This window comes from Oryctolagus cuniculus, chromosome 6 (assembly GCF_964237555.1).
Source record: "Oryctolagus cuniculus chromosome 6, mOryCun1.1, whole genome shotgun sequence".
NCBI classification, from domain to species: domain Eukaryota; kingdom Metazoa; phylum Chordata; class Mammalia; order Lagomorpha; family Leporidae; genus Oryctolagus; species Oryctolagus cuniculus.
The window spans coordinates 40,321,341-40,340,046 of record NC_091437.1 but is presented as its reverse complement, the minus strand read 5'-3'; the positions used below and the strand labels follow the sequence as shown (position 1 = coordinate 40,340,046).

The 18,706-nt window shown below is 40.5% G+C and overlaps 1 long non-coding RNA gene across 1 annotated transcript in view; it reads left to right on the top strand.

The window, feature by feature from the left end:
- Nucleotides 1-18,706, top strand: part of LOC138850202 (uncharacterized) — a 162,484-nt gene that overhangs the window by 129,257 nt on the left and 14,521 nt on the right. The window contains exon 4 of the long non-coding RNA XR_011389866.1: nucleotides 2,708-2,734. This is a non-coding gene — a long non-coding RNA (uncharacterized lncRNA). The remainder of the gene's footprint in view (nucleotides 1-2,707; nucleotides 2,735-18,706) is intronic.

Sequence of the window (18,706 nt, the reverse complement as noted above, 5' to 3'; positions counted from 1 at the left end):
GCACAGAATCATGATCTGAATCCAGGCTCCTGATGAAGAATCCAATGGCCTGTTACACCATGAACTAATTATTCTGCCCTAGCACTTGGGACCCTGTGTGGATGAGCGCTGTAGCTACTGATGTAACTGAGCATGAACATGGACTAGACAGGAACGTGGGACCAGGAAGGCTTGCTTGTGTCTGAATACCAGGAATGTATTGGAATCAGCATGAGATCAACCATACAAATTGGTACCTCAGAGGAGGCAGAAGCCTTAGGCAAGAAAAACAACAAAACTCGGAAAACATAAAATAATGAAAAAAATAACGCCATACAAAACAGAAGCTCAGGAATGTGTTCTGGCTTCTCCTGTTCAGAAGCAAATCTCAGCCAGGTCCTACAGGCAGTGTCAGGTCTGCGGTGGTGAAAGTAGGTGGTGCTGAAGAGAGGCAGGGGCAGGGAAGCAGAGCCTGGCGTGCTCCCCAGGCCACTGTGTCACGTGATTTCTTTTTCTTTTCTTTTCTTTCTTTCTTTTTTTTTTTTTTTTTTTTTTTGACAGGCAGAGTTAGACAGTGAGAGAGAGAGAGAGAGAGAAAGGTCTTCCTTTCCTTGGTTCACCCCCCCCCCCCAAGTGGCCACTACGACCAGCGCTGCGCCGATCTGAAGCCAGGAGCCAGGTGCTTCCTCCTGGCTTCCTCCTCAAGGGTGCAGGGCCCAAGCACTTGGGCCATCCTCCATTGCCCTCCCAGGCCGCAGCAGAGAGCTGGACTGGAAGAGGAGCAACCAAGACAGGACCGGCACCCCGACCAGGACTAGAACCCTGGGGTACCGGCGCTGCAGGTGGAGGATTAGCCTAGTGAGCCATGGTGCTGGCCCATGTGTCACATGGTTTCTAACACTACCTCAGAACCATCTGGCATCCTGTTGGAAATAGAGTACTTGCTGGTACCCTTACCAAGCCTGCTAAGTCGGATCTTCTTGAGGGCAAGGCTGGGATGGCAGTCCACTTGCAAAGAAGCAATAGTTTATTAAGCGCCCCAGGCTACTCTTTGACACACTGAACTTTGCAGGGTCTGTCCTAGGCTGAGGATTGGTGATGCAGTACTCCTGCATTTCCACCCACCGTGCTGCAAACATGAAATTCCCGTATACGTCCCAGTGCTTTGTGGTCAGTAACCATGGAGCCCTGCTGTCCTTAACAGCCATGCCTTCTCCGCCCTAAAGTCCATATCTTCTCTCCCTTGCTCTCTAGCTTGTTTTTTTCCCCACTATTCTTCTTTGTGTCCTTTTCTTTTTCTTTCCTTCTCTCTATTTCTCTAGCATCTCTGTGCACACTTTGTTCTAATTAGTGCAGGGGATAAAAAAATATCATTTGCTGGTTCCTAAATTCTAGGAATTTACAGTCTACGTGGAGAGTTACAGAGCCATCAAATGTTGCTATACAAGATGGACTATTTCCAGAGGCCCAAGAGATTGAACATTTAACAAATAATGGATTTTTTGATTAGGATGAGATAAAGGTGAATTCCAGCAAATCATTCTGGAAGAGAAGTATTTGATTGAGTCTTTAGAATATCAGGATAGGGCATTCAGTGGAAGAAACAGCATGTACGAAGGCAGGTAACTTGGAGAGTGAGGGCCATGTATTATGAATTCTGCCTGGTTCTTGCAGGATTATTAAAAGGAAGGGGAGGACTGAGGGTGAAAATGTTAACACTTCCAAGCACTCTGGGATTCAAGGAGGATCTGTTTCATTTATTGCCCTGAAAATGTCCTAGAGCTTTGTTCAATAATACTCCACTGAAAAGGAAAAATATAGAAGAGCTGTCCAGTACTTATTAATCTGATGTGGAAAAATTGTGCTGTACTGAGTTTTAGCAAATTAAAAAAAATGGTTTGAGGAAAGAGTAGCAATGACATTTACATTAGTTGTAGCTAATGTACATTGATTGGATTAAAATATGACATTATGAATAAAAAAGGACTGTGTGGAAAATGAAATGCCATTGCATTCAGAGAGGGGGCGGGAAATAAAGCAGGCAGCCCGGATTCTGTTTGCCTGAATGCTCTGGTTTTAGTGGGAGTAGGGTCATTGATTTAAGCTCTTTCCCTGAAAATGCATTAATAAAATGCAGTTTTAAAGTTAAATTGAATCCATCTGGGGCTTTTTTTTCCCCAAGGATGTAGTATTTGTACATGCATAATGCATGTATCTGCGTTGCGTACCTCAATTAATTTAAAAAGTACAGTTTCTATGCAAAACAATTTATCCATTGCATAGCACAATTGAAAAATGTCTGCTTGTTTGTACAAGGAATCACACTCTGCGAATCAATGCAGGTAATAAATTACAATCACTGTCACTTTCGAAACCACAAGGCCTGCTCCCAACCTATGCCAGGGATGCCGGTGGACTGAATGTCACTGCCCTGGGGCTGGTGGTTGCCTGGGTAAAGAATGCAGATTTTACAGACAACTGGGGCTCCGATGGGCTCAGGATGCTGTGCTAAATTCTGGGCTTGCTGCTGCTAATGAGAAAAGAAATCCCCGCTCATGAAATCCTGCTAACAGGTGAAGAATACACATGCTCTCTATACTAGGTAAACATTTTCCTGAGCTGGGGATTCAGATAAACATAAACGTTAGAAAGGAAACCTGCTTGAATGTTTTTCCCTTCTTTCTAATTATGTAAATATGTATTACTTGTTCCCTTTTTCTCTTTTCAGCTGCTGGCAGCTCCTACACTTGAGAAGGTATGTTTTATTCAGGAGAACAAAACAGGCAGGGACCTGAGACTTTGGTGAATAATAAATTGATTTTGACTTGGCCTTTTAGCTCATTATGAATCTTTAAAATGGTGAAATGTGCTGCATTTCCCTCTCTGCTGAACTCCCAGTAACATGCTGGGACCTAGAAGAGAAAACTGTAACTCAAAGGATGTCTTGAATTTGGATTCCAAGGATGCAGATCCTGTGCTTCTGCTCACCATTCATTTTAGCCATCCTTCCATCCGTCTGACCCTCCATCCAGTCATTGATCCTTCCTTTGTAATAGTTAACGTCATGAGCTTTGGAGACATCCAATTAGCCAAAATTCAAATCCTGACATCACGTGTAAAATGGGTAAAATAAGTATCTGCCTTTCAAGTTGCATGGAATAAATTAGATCTGTATATAAAGTGCTTTAACTCTGTTCAGGATCTGGCAGCAGAAAACTTCAAACAAATGATAGTTATCATTATTAACTCAATTGGTGTTTATTAATAATCACCTTTGTGCTCCACACTAAACTGCATATAATCTGACTTTGAGATAGTATTTTCATTCCAGAACTTTGTGGTTGAGTAAGGGGGGCATGGTATGCTTGCATGTTACTGCAGAGGAAGATTGGAAATGATGAAGGCAAAAAGGAAATGACTGGACTTCAGGTTATGCTGGCCAGGAACGGCAGACTGCTCTTCTTGCTGTAGGTAAATGGTGAAGCCCTGTGGAGCTAGATTTGGAGGATGTGTAGAATTCATAATGGAAGAGTTTAGCAGAGGAAGGATTCTAGCATGTATTCACTGCCTGTTATAAATCTGCTACTCCCATGGAAATTCATGTACATTATTCCCTTAATGCTCACTACAGTTTATACCATGATTGGATGTACTACAAGTGATTGATATTATTATGCTAGTTCACTGTTGCTTGGAGAGATTTATAACACACCCAAATTTATAGAAACAGGTTTTAAAACTAGTTGTATTCCTCTGTCATATAAGGATAATAGTAGCGCTCCTGTGAAAGATGTCTGTGGTGATTAAATGAGTAATGCACAGGAACACCTAGCATGGTGTAGGCATACAATAAATCGTAGCCGGAATATTGTGTTGGGGGGGTAAAGATTTTAATTAGCGTAGTGTGGATGTGCTGAGGTCATCAACTTTGAATGCAATATTTTCCCTATAGGTTTGAAAATTGAGAAAACTATGAAGTAATTGGTTGAAAGTGTTTGCATGAAAATAGTGAAGAGAATATTTCTTACTACAGGGCTTGCCTATTGTGTTCCAGGACAGGAAATGGCCTGTAACCCTAGTCTGAGTAGAATCCCAACATTTCTGCAGTAGGAAATACCTAAGGGAATATTCAAGTTGGTCATGTTAAGATAGGAACTTGAAAGTCAGAATGGTTAAGATACTTTTCTAAGACAACACAGTTAGTTGGAAGTATACTTTTGTTTAAAACCTTTTCTTTATTTTTTTCTAAAGAAACCTTTTATTTAATACAAATTTCACAAGTACAAGTTTAAGAATACGGTGATACTTCTCAGCATACCCAACCCCCCCCCCGCCCCTACTCCCACTCTTCCTTCTCTCTCTCACATTTCCTGACCCATTCTCCATTAAGATTTTCAATTAACTTTATACACAGAGTACTAACTCTATAGTAAGTAAAGATTTCAACAATTTGTGCATGCACATGCATGTGCACACACACACAACTGTTTGAGAGCAAGTTTTACAGTTAATGCTCATAAGTCATTGAGGACAGAGGTCCTGCATGGGAATTAAGTGCACAGTGACTCCTGCTGTTGATTTAACAATTAACACTCTTATGTATGATGTCAGTGACGACCTGAGGCTCTTGATATGAGCTGCCATGGCTATGGAAGCCTTTTGAATCCATAGTCTCCATTACTGTTTAGATTATGCCATAAGAAAAGTCGAAGTTCTCTCCTCCCTTCAGAGAAAAGTACATCTGTTTATTGATGGCCCTTTCTTTCCACTGGGGTCTCAGTCACAGAGATCATTCTAGTAGGGCATTTTTTGGCCACAGTGTCTTGACTTTCCATGCCTGAAATGCTCTTATGGACTTTTCAGCCAGACCAGAATGCCTTAAGGGCTGATTCTGAGCTCAGAGTGCTGTTTAGAGTGATTGTCATTCTATGAGTCTGCTGTGTGGACTGCTTCCCATGTTGGAACATTCTCTCTTTTTAAATTCTGTCTATTATTATTACCAGACCCTTTTTATAAGTTTTTTTTGACAGGCAGAGTTAGTGAGAGAGAGAGAGAGAGAGAGACAGAGAGAAAGGTCTTCCTTCTGTTGGTTCACCCCCCAAATGCTGCCATGGCTGATCCGAAGCCTGGAGCCAGGTGCTTCCTCCTGGTCTCCCATGTGGATGCAGGGCCCAAGCACTTGGACCATCCTCCACTGCCTTCCCGGGCCAAAGCAGAGAGCTGGACTGGAAGAGGAGCAACCAGGACAGAATCCAGCACCCCAACTGGGATTAGAACCCGGGGTGCCGGCTTCACAGGCAGAGGATTAGCCAAGTGAGCTATGGCGATCTTATTTATGTGATCCCTTTAACACTTAATGCTATCTATATGATCACTTTAACATTTAAAATGGGATTTTGGGTCCTATGGCAAGTTTTTAAACTGTACCCTTAGGTGTAGGTCCATAGGCATGTATGCAGAACTATACAGCTTTATAGTTATAAACTTCCTTCTCCCTCTGTTATTCCCACTCTTATTTTTTACTGAGATCTATTTTCAGTTGATTTTATAAACATATGATTACTTCTATGTTAAGTAAAGAGTTCAACAAATAGTATGAAGAAGCAAAAAGAAAAAAAAATCCTGTTCCTTGACAGTCAAGACAAGGGCTGTTCAAGTCATTGCTTCTCAAAGTGTCCATTTCACTTCCACAGATTTTGTTTTAGGTGCTCTATTAGTTCTCACAGATCAGGGAGAACATATAGTATTTGTCCCTTTGGGACTGGCTTATTTCACTAAGTATCATGGAAAACTTTCTCTTTGATTCATAGCCCTGTAGAGAGGCATCCCCTAAATAATATAATCTAGAGAGTCCTATAAAGTCTACCTCAATCTTAATCCCTTCTCCTCACTAATTGTTTTTCTAACATGGTTCTAATCAGTGGAAGGAGTAGAATCTACAAATGTGAGCCATTTAGATAATTTAAAGTTTTCAGTAGCCACATTATAAAAGGAACAAAGTGATGGTGAAATTAACAATATTTTATTCAGCCTGATATATCCAAAATATTAGCATGTTATTAAAGAAATATTACATTTTAACACCAAGTCTTTAAAATCTGGTATATATTTTGTACTTACAGCATATCTCTGTTTGAATTAATAATATATTTAAAGTGCCCAATAGCCCCGTGTGGCTATTCAGCTGAACAGAACAGTACTGAACAATTCTAACCTATTCTTGGATGTTCATTGTGCCACATTATAGGGCCATCAATCTGAACCTGATTCACACATCTGTATGAGTTGTTTTACTTCAACATCCTTAGTTCTTTCAATAGTTTCTCAAACACAGGGCTTTGGATCCCTTCTTCATCCTCTATTCTCTTCTGAATATGCTACCTCTCCCTATTTATTTATTTGTCTTCTGGACACAAATGAATCTGACACTCCAAGGAAGGCCTGGCCAATACAGATATGTCTAACATCTTCTTCAATTTAAATATTCCATTATTTCTAATGCACATTTGAAAGAATTAGCTTTTCTGGTTTCAGCCTTATCACATTGTTTATGTGGCACTTATGGGATATTAAACTTCCCCAAGTATATACATGTGAGCTATTTCTAAGCTCCATGTCTTCTATCTTGTGCTTATGCCTTTGGTATTTGAACTTCAGGGTAAGGCTTTGCATTTATGTGTTTCATCCTGCTCTATTCGGCTCACAATGCTGACATATTAAGAACACTGCCTCTATCATTCTATGTATTCACTATCCATTTTTGCTTAGCATTTTAAAATGTGATAAATGTCCCTTTTACACCAGCACCCAAAGAATTAATTAATATGCTCTTTGTGTCAGGAGTTGGTCTGAAAATTTTGTTATGTAGCTTTTATCTCCATAGTTCTTTCCATTTCATTGTTTTTAACCCATAGTTCCCTATGTACTCTCTAGTGAGAGGATGAGTTAAAAAAACAGGTTACTGAAAGCCACATGAATAATCCTACTAGTCAGTTCTTATCACTAAAAAACCTGGTCTCATTTCTTCTACACCCTGCCTCACATTAAATTTTACCTTCTCTCAACCTCAGCATCACTTGTCATAGTATCTGTCTTTTTCCGATCTATGATGTCCTGAATGGCACAGATAAAATTGTCCAACCAAAACCTTCATTGTTCTAGAACACTGGGTCCTTCTTCAAATTCACTGAGATCTTTGGACTTCAGCCTTCCTCTTGGTAAAGTGTATCTGTACAATTAAAATATTTATAAAAGTAGAAAAATGTATAATTACCCCCTGGTAATGGCACCATCACATCTACTCAGAACCAGTCTTATTATACCTGCCATTCTCCCCTCTATTGTTTTGAAGAAAATCCTAGATGCCATATTTAATGTTAAACTTTTATGACATTACCTATAAAGAATAATGACTTTATAAGAAATAGAACCACAATACTACACTGAAAAAGTTCATAGTGATTCTCCGTATTATCAAACATGCTAGGCTATTTTCATATGCCCAACCAAATTTCCGAAAGTAGGATTTGCTTTGGAGTACATTTCTTAGACCATGACCTTGCCAATGAAATAAGAGACTTTCTAAGATGTAAGGAGAGCAACTAATTCAAAGAGTATAGAAATATATAAATGTTTAATATGTATTGCTTTCCTCAACACAATCAAGGCAATTTATGACAAACCCATGGCCAGCATCTTACTGAATGGGGAAAAGTTGGAAGCATTTCCACTAAGATGTGGTACCAGACAAGGATGCCTAGTTTCACCATTGCTTTTCAATAGAGTCCTGGAAGTTTTAGCCAGAGCTATTAGGCAAGAGAAAGAAATCAGAGCTATACAAATTGGGGAAGAGGAAGTAAAATGTTTTGCCTTGGCCATTTATCTGCACAGCTTGAGAGCAGAAGAAGGTGAGCGGGAATGGAAAAAGGAGGATATTTAAACATTTCACTTGTTCATTTGGGAACACTCAGTATGTTCTAATAGTGAAGTGTGTTATAGCCCTAGAAATATACAAGCTCTCTCTGGACCAACTCCTGTAAGAGGTATGTGTGGACGGCTAGCTTTCTGTGAAATATTTCCCAAGCATCTCATATTTTCCCAGTAGGAATAGGAATGTGTTGCTGCTTACCAAGAAGAGCTATTTGCCTCAGGCTGCCCAGCAACTGAATTAGTGGATCCAGAAAGAAAAGAGTGAAAGGGCAAGTGAGCAAAAGATCCATTTAGAAATAACTTTCTTGGGTAATTACACCCCACATGACCATGTAGTTGAACGTAACCACAGTTGTTTCCTCTTTCTTTTTCTTAGAACTTTCCTCTTTTGTTCCCCTAGAAGGCAGCAAAGTGAATTGAATTTAGCTCCTCAGCACCACTTATCACTGTGGCCATTGGAACTCAACATTGGTTATGTGAAGTCACTTTGGCCAGGAGCTATATGAATCAAGCTGTCTACAAACTTGCAGCAGTTTTATAAGTCACTGAGTTCATGGTTTACTAGTGCCATCTGGAAGGGAAGCACAATTTTTTAGTGTCATCAGTCCATCGCTAGATAGATGTGAGACACATGTTCTGACCTGCTCGAATTTTTCATCTCCCACAGGAGACCATCATATTTAGACCCAGTTGGAATTCATGTCCTCTCTATTCTGCCATTAGGTATGCCCCCCCACCTCTGCACCTTTATAAAATTTTTAATAGTCTCTCTTGAATTATTTTTTTTTGACAGGCAGAGTTAGAAAGTGAGAGAGAGAGAGAGACAGAGAGAAAGGTCTTCCTTCTGTTGGTTCACCCCCCAAATGGTTGCCACGGCTGGCACACTGCACTGATCCGAAGCCAGGAGCCAGGTGCTTCCTCCTAGTCTTCCATGCGGGTGCAGGGCCCAAGCACCTGGGCCATCCTCCACTGCCCTCCCGGGCCACAGTGGAGAACTGGACTGGAAGAGGAACAACCGGAACAGAATCCGGCACCCCAACTGGGACTAGAACCCCGAGGACCGGTGCCACAGGCAGAGGATTAGCCTAGTGAGCCGTGGCGCTGGCCCCTCTTGAATTATAATCACTTTTGTGCCTCTGTCTCTTCCATTCCTGTCCCTGTAAAACAGACTTGGTCTTACTCATCCATGAAATGCATCTGAGCACAAAATAAGCATTAATAAGCATTTGTTGAAATACAATTCTGAAATGCATATTTGATGATATATAAGAGGTAAAATTAGCACACAAATTCCAAATATAGTGGTTCTGAAAATTCAATTCTGTAAACATTTGTTGGTGTCTACTATTTTTTAAAAAAAAAAGAAAAGTAGTGAAAATTTTGGAGAGTTTACTATGCTTCCAATACTGTGCTGAAAATTTTGCACATCATGTTATTTTGTCCTCAGAAGAACTCAATGATATGGAGCCGCAGTTATTTCTACTGTATGGGGGAAGAAATCGAGGCAAGGCAAAGGAAGCAGCTGTGCAGCTGACATGGTAGGGTTAATATTTGACAATTGGTCTGTCAGAGTCCAGTGACAGTGTCAGAGCCTTGCACCATTGCGTCTTAGGATATATCTCAGTTTTAGACAGGATATAAAATTACACATATTGGTCCTGTCTGGAACAGTCTGTTAGAATAGAGTTTATATAAACTTGTCTATTTCCCATGATCTGCCTATGCCAGTTGTCATAGACATAATAAAATTAGAAAATTCTTGAATTTAAGAGCTAGATGAGATCTCAGGAAGAATCTAGTCTCCATGCCATATATAGAATTGAAGGCCATTCCACCCAGATGAAGCCCTCTGCAGAGTTTGCAATACTCTGTGTCTTTCTTGCCTCCTTGTCTCTTCTTTGCTCCACTTCAAAGTAGCCACACTGGGCTCCTGTGCTGCTTAGACACATCTACTCAGGGTCTTGATCTGTGTGTTCTCTCTGTACCCATGGTCTTCACCAAACACTGGCTGCCCTTCACTTCTTTCAGGCCATTGCTGATATTTCACTCCCTCATGAGGCTGAGGAGGTATGTAAGCCCTGCCTCCCCACCCAGCAATTTTTATTGCCCTGCATCCTGTGCAAATGGTTTTTTATTTGTTGTATACCTAAGACTCTTGGGAGGCTTCTCAGGATATTAAGCTTGGGCATTTTGATAACTGTTTAGACCTCCTTTGAACCCCAATGTGGTCATAGTGTAGGACCCCATTGGGCTTGCCTTATCTCATGTGTTGATGATCTTCCCACAGTGACCCATCTTAACATTTCCAGCATCCACATGTGGCCCAGGAGGCAGTGAGCAAATTATTGTCCGATGAATGAATGCCATACACCAGATGAAGAGAACAGAACAGATGGATTAGCTTCCAATCCTAGAAACTTCATTTGTCCACGCCTAAGGACACACCTTCATATTACCATGAAATGACTCTGGTTTAATGGGTTGCATCCTGAATGTAGGACTTAGTACTAAGAGTTATTCGAGTCTTTCTGTTTTCCTCTCCAGGGTAATCAGAGTCCCTGAATCCCACTTAAAGGCCTTCCTTTCTCACTCTTCAAGCGGCATTGCCCTTTGCCTGGAAACAGTAATGTTCCTTTGCTCTGACATTTGAGAATCATCCTAGCCCTTCCTGTGAGCAAAGGCCCTCATGCCATGGCTTGGTTTTAAAGGTATTTTTGTAATAACTTTTAAGGTCGTGGTGTCAGTGGGGCCTTGTCAGATCCCTTCCTAGGATGAGTCACAGACTGACCGAGGTGTCCTCATATGACGGAGGCAAGTATCTCAGAATCTGTTTGGATCATCACTGTTCAGGGGATAATATGGCTGGTGGGATCACCTTTAAGATACGGGTTCTGGAGATGTAAAACTCCCCCATTTGAAATAGTCTCATGTCTTTCCCCAAACTCAGAAATCCACAGTGCATGCAGTTGATATCCCAATTAATTTTTTCTGGCTTTCGCAGAAATAACCATTTTACCCTGGCTTTTCTCATAAATAAATAATATGTTTAACTCCTATTCTGGACCAGTCATTGTTCTAGAATTTTTGAATAGAATGGTAAATAGATAAGATACTACTCTTGCCTTCCTAGGATTTAGAAGTCAACAGGAAAATTGGTCTAAAGTAAGATAAGTAGAGGCTGGCGCTGGTTCAGGTCCAGCATCTCATATGGGCGCTGGTTCAGGTCCCGGCTGCTCCTCTTCCCATCCAGCTCTCTGCTATGGCCTGGGAAAGCAATAGAAGATGGCCCAGGTCCTTGGCCCCTGCACCTGCATGGGAGACCCAGAAGAAGTCTCATGGGAGATTCAGAAGAAGCTCCTGGCTCCTGGTTTCAGATGGGCGCAGTTCTGGTCACTGTAGCCAATTGGGGAGTGAACCAGTGAATGGAAGATCTCTTTCTCTCTCTCTGCCTCTCCTTCTCTGTGTAATTCTGACTTTCAAATTAAAAAAAAGTAAGATAAGTACAATGAGTTAATAAAAATAGGCTCAGTCTGGTCCTGGTGCTTAGAGAAGGCTTTTATGTGGACTTAAATGTGTCCTGAAAGAGAGTACAATTCAGCTTCAATTATTATTACATACCCTCATACAACCCTTAATGCACTGAACATTGATATTTGCCTTGATATATTCTCATGTAATCTTTTAAAAATTTTTTATTTCGTTTACTTGAAAGATTGGGGGTGGGAGAGATTGATTGATTGCGTACGTTGGTTCACTCTAAATGCCTATAAAAGCCATGGCTGGGCTAGGCTTCCAGGAGCCAGGAACACAATCTGGTTCTCCCCTGTTGGTGGCAGTGACCCAAATATGCGAGATGTTACCTGCTACCTCCTGGGATGTTCATTAGCAGGGAGCTGGAATCATGAGCACATCTGGGACTCAATCCCAGGCATTTGGATATGGAATGTAGGTATCCAAAGTGCCATCTCAATCCCTCTGCCTTTACTCATCTCTAATTTAATCTATAATAACATGAAGAACAGTAGAAAATCGAGTAACTTGCTAAAGGTCACACAGGTGGTAGGTATCAGGACCATGTTTCAACGTAGCAGTTTGAATTCATAATCCTTGTTAGTGATGACCAATTTAAATCTGCCTCTCTTATGCATAATACCAACCCAGTAATTATTCTTTGAGGAGAACTACCATGAGAATGAGAGTAAGCAAGTGAGAGAGAAACATGGTGGGCAGAGATCAGCAAGTGTAAAATACCCTCTGGCCAGAGAGAGCAGAAGGCTTTATGTCAACTGGAAGACATTCAGCATGGCTGGAGCTTGAAGAGCAGAGCACACTAGACCACTTGGGATGTAATGTGACCAGTGCATTGTAATACAGAAGAAGATGCGGGGGGTGGGGAAGCAGTTAGGGGTTACTGAGATAGTCCAAGTGAAAGATGAAAGGGCCAGAGTGAGGGCAGTGGAGGAGAGAAATGGAAAGCTAAAGGCTCTGTTTCCTGCACACTTTGTCTACTCCCACTTTAGCTCCTTTATTCGTGTCTTTCTGGTGTGTGAAAGGCCCTCTCCCTCCTCCTGCCTGTCTGAATCCCTTATTTTCTGATGATTCCAGCCCAAGACTGACATAGTCATTACTTCAGTTCTATCTATGTGAAGCCAATATTGGTATTTTTAGTTACCATATCTGCATCTATCTTATCTCTTCAATTAGACAAATTCCCTGAGTATCAGGCCAGCTATGGGACCAGATGTCTCTGAAGCTACACAGCTGCTCACATACTGTTTGGTGTTTAGCAGGCATGGTGTGATGTAGGGAGATAACTGTTGAACAGAACACTGCACTGAGAGTCCAGAGTCCTTCCCTCACTAGCTGCAAAGTGAAATAGCAAAACATTTTTTGCAACTGTGCTTCCTCATCGGCAAACTGGGTGCAGTTTCCTCTCTATATTAATTATTTCCCAGGAGTTGTGAATTATTTTGAAGATTAGTCAGATGATAATTGTCAACATGTTTTTTGAACTAAAGAATGCTTTACAACTTGGTAGGCTTGTGAATCGTATAATTGCAAAAGGAAGTACCCCTGAGAGAAAGTTAACTTAAAGAAAATATGGGCTTTACAGAAAGGATACTGGTATACCTCACACAACACAAAAGAATCAGGGAAACTTCGCATTCTTAGGGACTTAAACTAGAGACTGAAATCCATCAACATTTCTCTCAATTTCTTCTTATGTTCTGTTTCTCTCTCCTTTGTATCTCTTCCCTCTTTTACTTCATGTGTCTTTCTCGTAACCTTATTCTATTTCTATTTCATTTGACTATCTTCATATGATTATTTGCCTCTCTGCTCCGGCTTTCTATGTTGGGATATGTTTTATGGACTGTAGATGAGCCTGCTGCACACAGCAGAAGTTATCAGTACAGGAAGTGCTAGACTTATACTTCATTTTAGAGAGATGAGCGGAGACAATTCCCCAAAGATTGGTCAGACTTGTGCCATGAACCCATCCTGAACCAAGCCCAAAGACCAGAGAAGGGAGCACCATTTTTTTTCTTGTAATGTGTGTTTCTGAGGCCAAAAGTGTATTCAGATTTGCAGCACTAACCCTAATTTTTATGATTATAGTCTCCAAAGGTATAGGATTGCTGTTAACAGAATAAGGGGAGGGTAATGACAGACAGACAAAGCCACTTATGTATGCTACGATGCCTGATAAGAAATGTTTGTGGCATTGATTTAAGTAGACAGAACTAGTTGGCATGATAGAAAGGAAGCAAGAAGCTATATTAAACATAAGCAGTATACTGCAAAATTAAGTTACTCTGCACAGATGATATGCTCAGAATTAATGAGCAGATATGACCTACAGATTTCATCCAATGACACCTGGATTGATAGCAACTCACAACAAAAGATGGAATTTTACAGAAGGAAATCAAGACAGATTGAATCATGTGTGATGGTGAAGGGTAGCATGTTAGGAAATGACAAAAGGCACAAATAAATCAACACATGCAAGGTGCAAGACTATTAATGTCCTTCCCCTGATGGAGATGGATTCTAATTACAAACTGAAGTCAGTTGAATGTGTGAAGATTTTATTTATGATCAGATTTGATTAGACAAATGATGACAAATGAGAAATGGTTGTAAATGCCCAGTGATAAGCCCTGTGTTGCTAGGTAACAAAACAATATGATTCCCAGTAGAACCAAAACAGAAACATTGAGAGGATAGAATATTTTCTGGAACTTCTCTTTTTACCCTTGTTTTGGTGGACTCCCACAGTGTGCTAAGATTTTAGGATTCCTGCCTGGCTTCTCACATCTTATGCAAAGTGAAATATCAATTTTGTTTCGATTGTATGACTAGAACTTTCTTTAAAAACCAAGATCAAGTGAATGTGACATGAGCAGACATAGAGAAAAATGTCATATCTGTCTGAAATATGTAAATTCAGTTTGTCAGACATTTTTCTACCTTCTCCCATGTAGGAGGCATAGTTCTAGATATTGTGAAGTATAGAAGAGAGTAAACATAACAGATTCTGTCCTTGTGATATGTGGGGGTTGGGGCATGTAAATAGTCAACTACAAGATAATACAAGAGCTATGGCCCATGTAACGCAGACCGGGATGGTTATATGAGAATTTATGGATGGGGATATGGATCTGCAACTCTCAGGAGACAAGGATCCAGAAAACAGCTTTAGATTTGGAGGCTTATCCTGTGGGTGATGTTTTGTATGACTCCTTGGGAGCACCACTATCAGTAGGTAAAAGCTCCAAGGAAGATATTTCAGTGTCAGAGGGAAGGGCTGGCAGCTAGACATGTCTGTAAATAGAGGAGGCTTTCTTGTGAGGTTGTATCTCTACCCGATAGGGGCTACCTATACTCAAGAATCTTCTCTTTTTACCCTAAACATTCTCCTTTTCTGATTATTGCCATTGTAATAAATGGCACCATCATTGTCAATCAAGAAAAACAAATTTGGTTCTCAGTTGAATCCATTATTTCTACCATTACCTCTGAACTGCATTCTACACACAGCAGTCAAGATAATTTTAAAAACTAGTATTCAAACAGTACTTTATACTTTGTGTGTCTGTGTGGGTGCAAACTGTTGAAATCTTTACTTAGTATATGCTAAGTTGATCTTCTGTATATAAAGAGAATTATAAATGAATCTTAATGAAGAATGGGATGGGAGAGGGAGTAGGAGATAAGATGGTTTGTGGGTGGGAGGGTAGTTATGGGGGGGGCCCACTACAATCCAAAAGTTGTACTTTCGAAATTTATATTTATTAAATAAAAGTTTAAAAGAATATATAAATTGGGAGCGGGCATTGGGCATAGCACATGAGATGTTATTTGGGATGCTTGCATACAATACTGGAGTGCCTAGGCTTGTGTCTGGCTCCACTTCTGATTCCAGCTTCCTGCTAATACATAGCCTGGGAGGCAGAAGCTGATGGATCAAGTACTCTTGTTCCTGCTGACCCCATGGGAAACTCCAATTGAGTTCCTGGCGTTTGGCTTCATCCTAACCCAGTCCCAGCCATTGAAGGCATCTGGAGAGTGGGCCAGCAGGTGGGGATCTCTGTATTTCTGCCTTTTAAATAAAAGTAATTAATTAATTATAAGAAAATAAAGTTCTTGGAAAAAATAAAAAAATTATAAATCAGACCTTGCCGATGCCCTGTTTGATAGCCTCAGTGCCTTCCCATTGCTCCTGTTTGTCAACTGTTGCAGCAATAATGCTGTAAATAACAAATCCCACCAAAGTTCAATGACTTGAAGCAACAGTCATTTCTTCTCACTCAAACGCTTGTGAGTTGAGGGATTTCACTGCACATCTTATTTAGACTGGTCTAGTCTGGACTCTAGGTTACAGGTCTGGGTTAGGTCTACTCAGCATATCGCCCATCTCTTGGGGCCAGCAGGCTCCCTCAAGAGTATGCCTCTCATAGTTATGGCAGAAGCTTGAGAGCCAACCTAACTGTGCAAGTACATTGGAAATTCCTGTGTGTGTCATGTCTGCCAACAGGCCACTCGCCAAAGGAAGTTTGCATGGCCAAGCCCAAATTTGAGGACTGGGGAAATAACATTCTTCTCACTGTGGGATTCTCCCAAGAATATAGATTTGACATACTTGTACATGGTGCAAAAACAATGAGAAGTACTTTCAGGTACCCCACAATTAGAATAACATTCAAACTCCAGCGGACAGTCTCAATGCCCTAAGTCATTTGTCAGTTGACTTCTGCAATGTTCATTTCATGCCACATCTGTCTCTCCCATTGCGTTCTGCACACACTGATCGTCTTTTCATTAAATATACCAAGCTTATTCCTGCCCTAACTTGGAATCTACTTTCCTTGGACGTGAACTATTCTTCCCTAATTCTGATCTATACCAGGCTGGCAGTTGTTGTCTTTTCAGTTCTACAGTACTTCTGTGAATAGCCTGACCCTTGATTTACAGAAGTCTCCCTTGCTCCATCTATTCCTTATTGCCTCAACTTATGTTATTATATTTTCAAAGTGTATCTCTGCCCAATACGTTGTTGTTAATCATTTGTTGGTTGGATAGATACTTGTTTGTTTCTGTCCTGGAAAGTAAGCTTCATGGGATAAGCCATCATGTTTATCTTACTCAATTTTACATCTTTAACATAAAGAAAATGATTGGCATTTCACTTTTGAATGAATAAGAATTTGTATGTTTCCTCAGGAAATATTTCTGAAGACCTGGCAAATAAGTACTTAATATGGCAACATTTCTGCCTCCCTTTTTCCATTTATTTGCACAAACATTACACTTTCATTGTAGGATTAAAAAATAGGAATCTACAAAATAATCATTTAATCACCAGAAAAAAAACAGAGTGTGAATCCGTGTACTGTTCCAAGCTCTTTTCTGTGCAAATGTGTGCATATGCAATTATTTTATATGCTTCATATCACTTTTACTTTCTGTTTTGTCATCTTTTCATGTCAATAACCATGGATGTACACCATCATTTAAAAAAAGATTTATTTATTTGAAAGGCAGAGCTATGGTGGGGGGAGGGAGGGAAAGAGAGAGAAAGAGAAAGAAGGCAAGAGAAAGAGAGAGAGCACAAAAGAGAGAGAGAAAAAAAGAGAGAAAGATCTTGCATTCGTTGGCTCACTCCCCAAATGGCCTCAAGGACTGGCTGGGCCAGGCTGAAGCTAGGAACTAGGAGCTTCCTCCAAGTCTCTCATGTAGGTGCATGGGCCTATGGACTTGGGCCGTTCTCCACTGCTTTCCCAGACACATGAACAGGGAGCTGAATCTGAAGTGGAGCAGCTGGGACTCGAACAGGTGCCCACATGGGATGCCAGCACTCTAGCGTTCATTATGCCTTGCCATACCTTGTAGGAACTTGAGTTTGCAACTTCAGAGAGGAATGGGCATTAGAATTTGTTGGAGCATGCGGTAAGCATCCCTATGGTGAAGAATTTGTGTCCTTACCCATGATTCCTGCTAGAACACAAGCTCCAGTTGGGCAGCAGTTTTGGCTGTGTTGTAAACTGTGATGGCACCACTACCATGAATACCAAAAGTATTCCACAAATGTTTATCAACAGCTTGTGGGGCTAAGGACAAATCTCCAGTCTCCAGGATACAAGAACACCCAAGTATCTGGAGTAAACCAAGGTTTTAGGTATAGGAACAAGGGTCAGGACTCAAGAGCCAGGAATGAGGTCCAAGCTAGAAATATAGATGCTGAGTTCAAAGGTGGCCGATAATAATTTAAAATAAAAGACAAAAATTTGACTGTAGAAAGAAATCCGCCTAAAGCAGAATTAATCAATTCTTTGCCTTATCTTGAATTTTCCAAATTGAATATTTGGTTCAAGAGCTTGGCTGGAGAATGAACTGACAAACACTGGCACAGTAGAAATAAAGGAGAAAGCCATGGCCTAGAGTGGCCCATGTCAGAGAGCCTTTACTTGGCTGGTGTCTGATAGAAGACTGGAACATTGAGTTAAGCATAATCTCACCCCTGTTTCTATGTGTAGCCTCCTGCTATATCAGGGATCACAAAAAGCAAATGCCCAGAGAGGCCAGTTTGGACACATAAAGGATTGAAGTGGTATCTATGCAAGTGTTGTTTTTGTTTGGTTTTACCTGCTGCACCGTAGCAGTACTTCCTAACCTGTGGCCCATTGTCTGTAGCCCACCTGAAAGGGGGCAGTAGCTGCTTACCCTTAGTCAACTGGTATCATTAGGGGGCCCACCAAAAAAATAATCTTCATGTTTTTCACGGTTGGGTGTAAGTTTTTAAAAATATTAAATTTCCTGACTTTAAAAAGTGAATTGCTTCTATAGATTGTTATGAGGGCAATTCAAAAATTTGGTAGCAAATAGAATTAGAAGGTAAGTTTATTTTGGTGCAAAAAATTTGAAATTCATGCATAGCTTTTTCCTAATATGCATTTTCAACAAACTTTTTGAAATACCCTTGTATTTGTCATGGTCGCCATCAAGTTTCACTATTTACCCAAATGTACAATGAGGTGAGTGAGGTACTTCTTTTGGTTGTAAAGAAATTATGACGACACTTAAGAAGCCTTAGAAACCAAGATAAATCATATTTTATAGACTACTTTCAAAAAGAATCAGTGAGAGTGCCAAGCTGAGCAATATTTAAGCCTGAGAAAAAGGGAAACATCAATGATATTGATCTGTCTTCATTTAAAACTGCTATTTTGTTCGTTCTGGGATTTTGATATTAATTTCCATTTTCAAAACTGTTGCATTAAAATTTTATTTATCT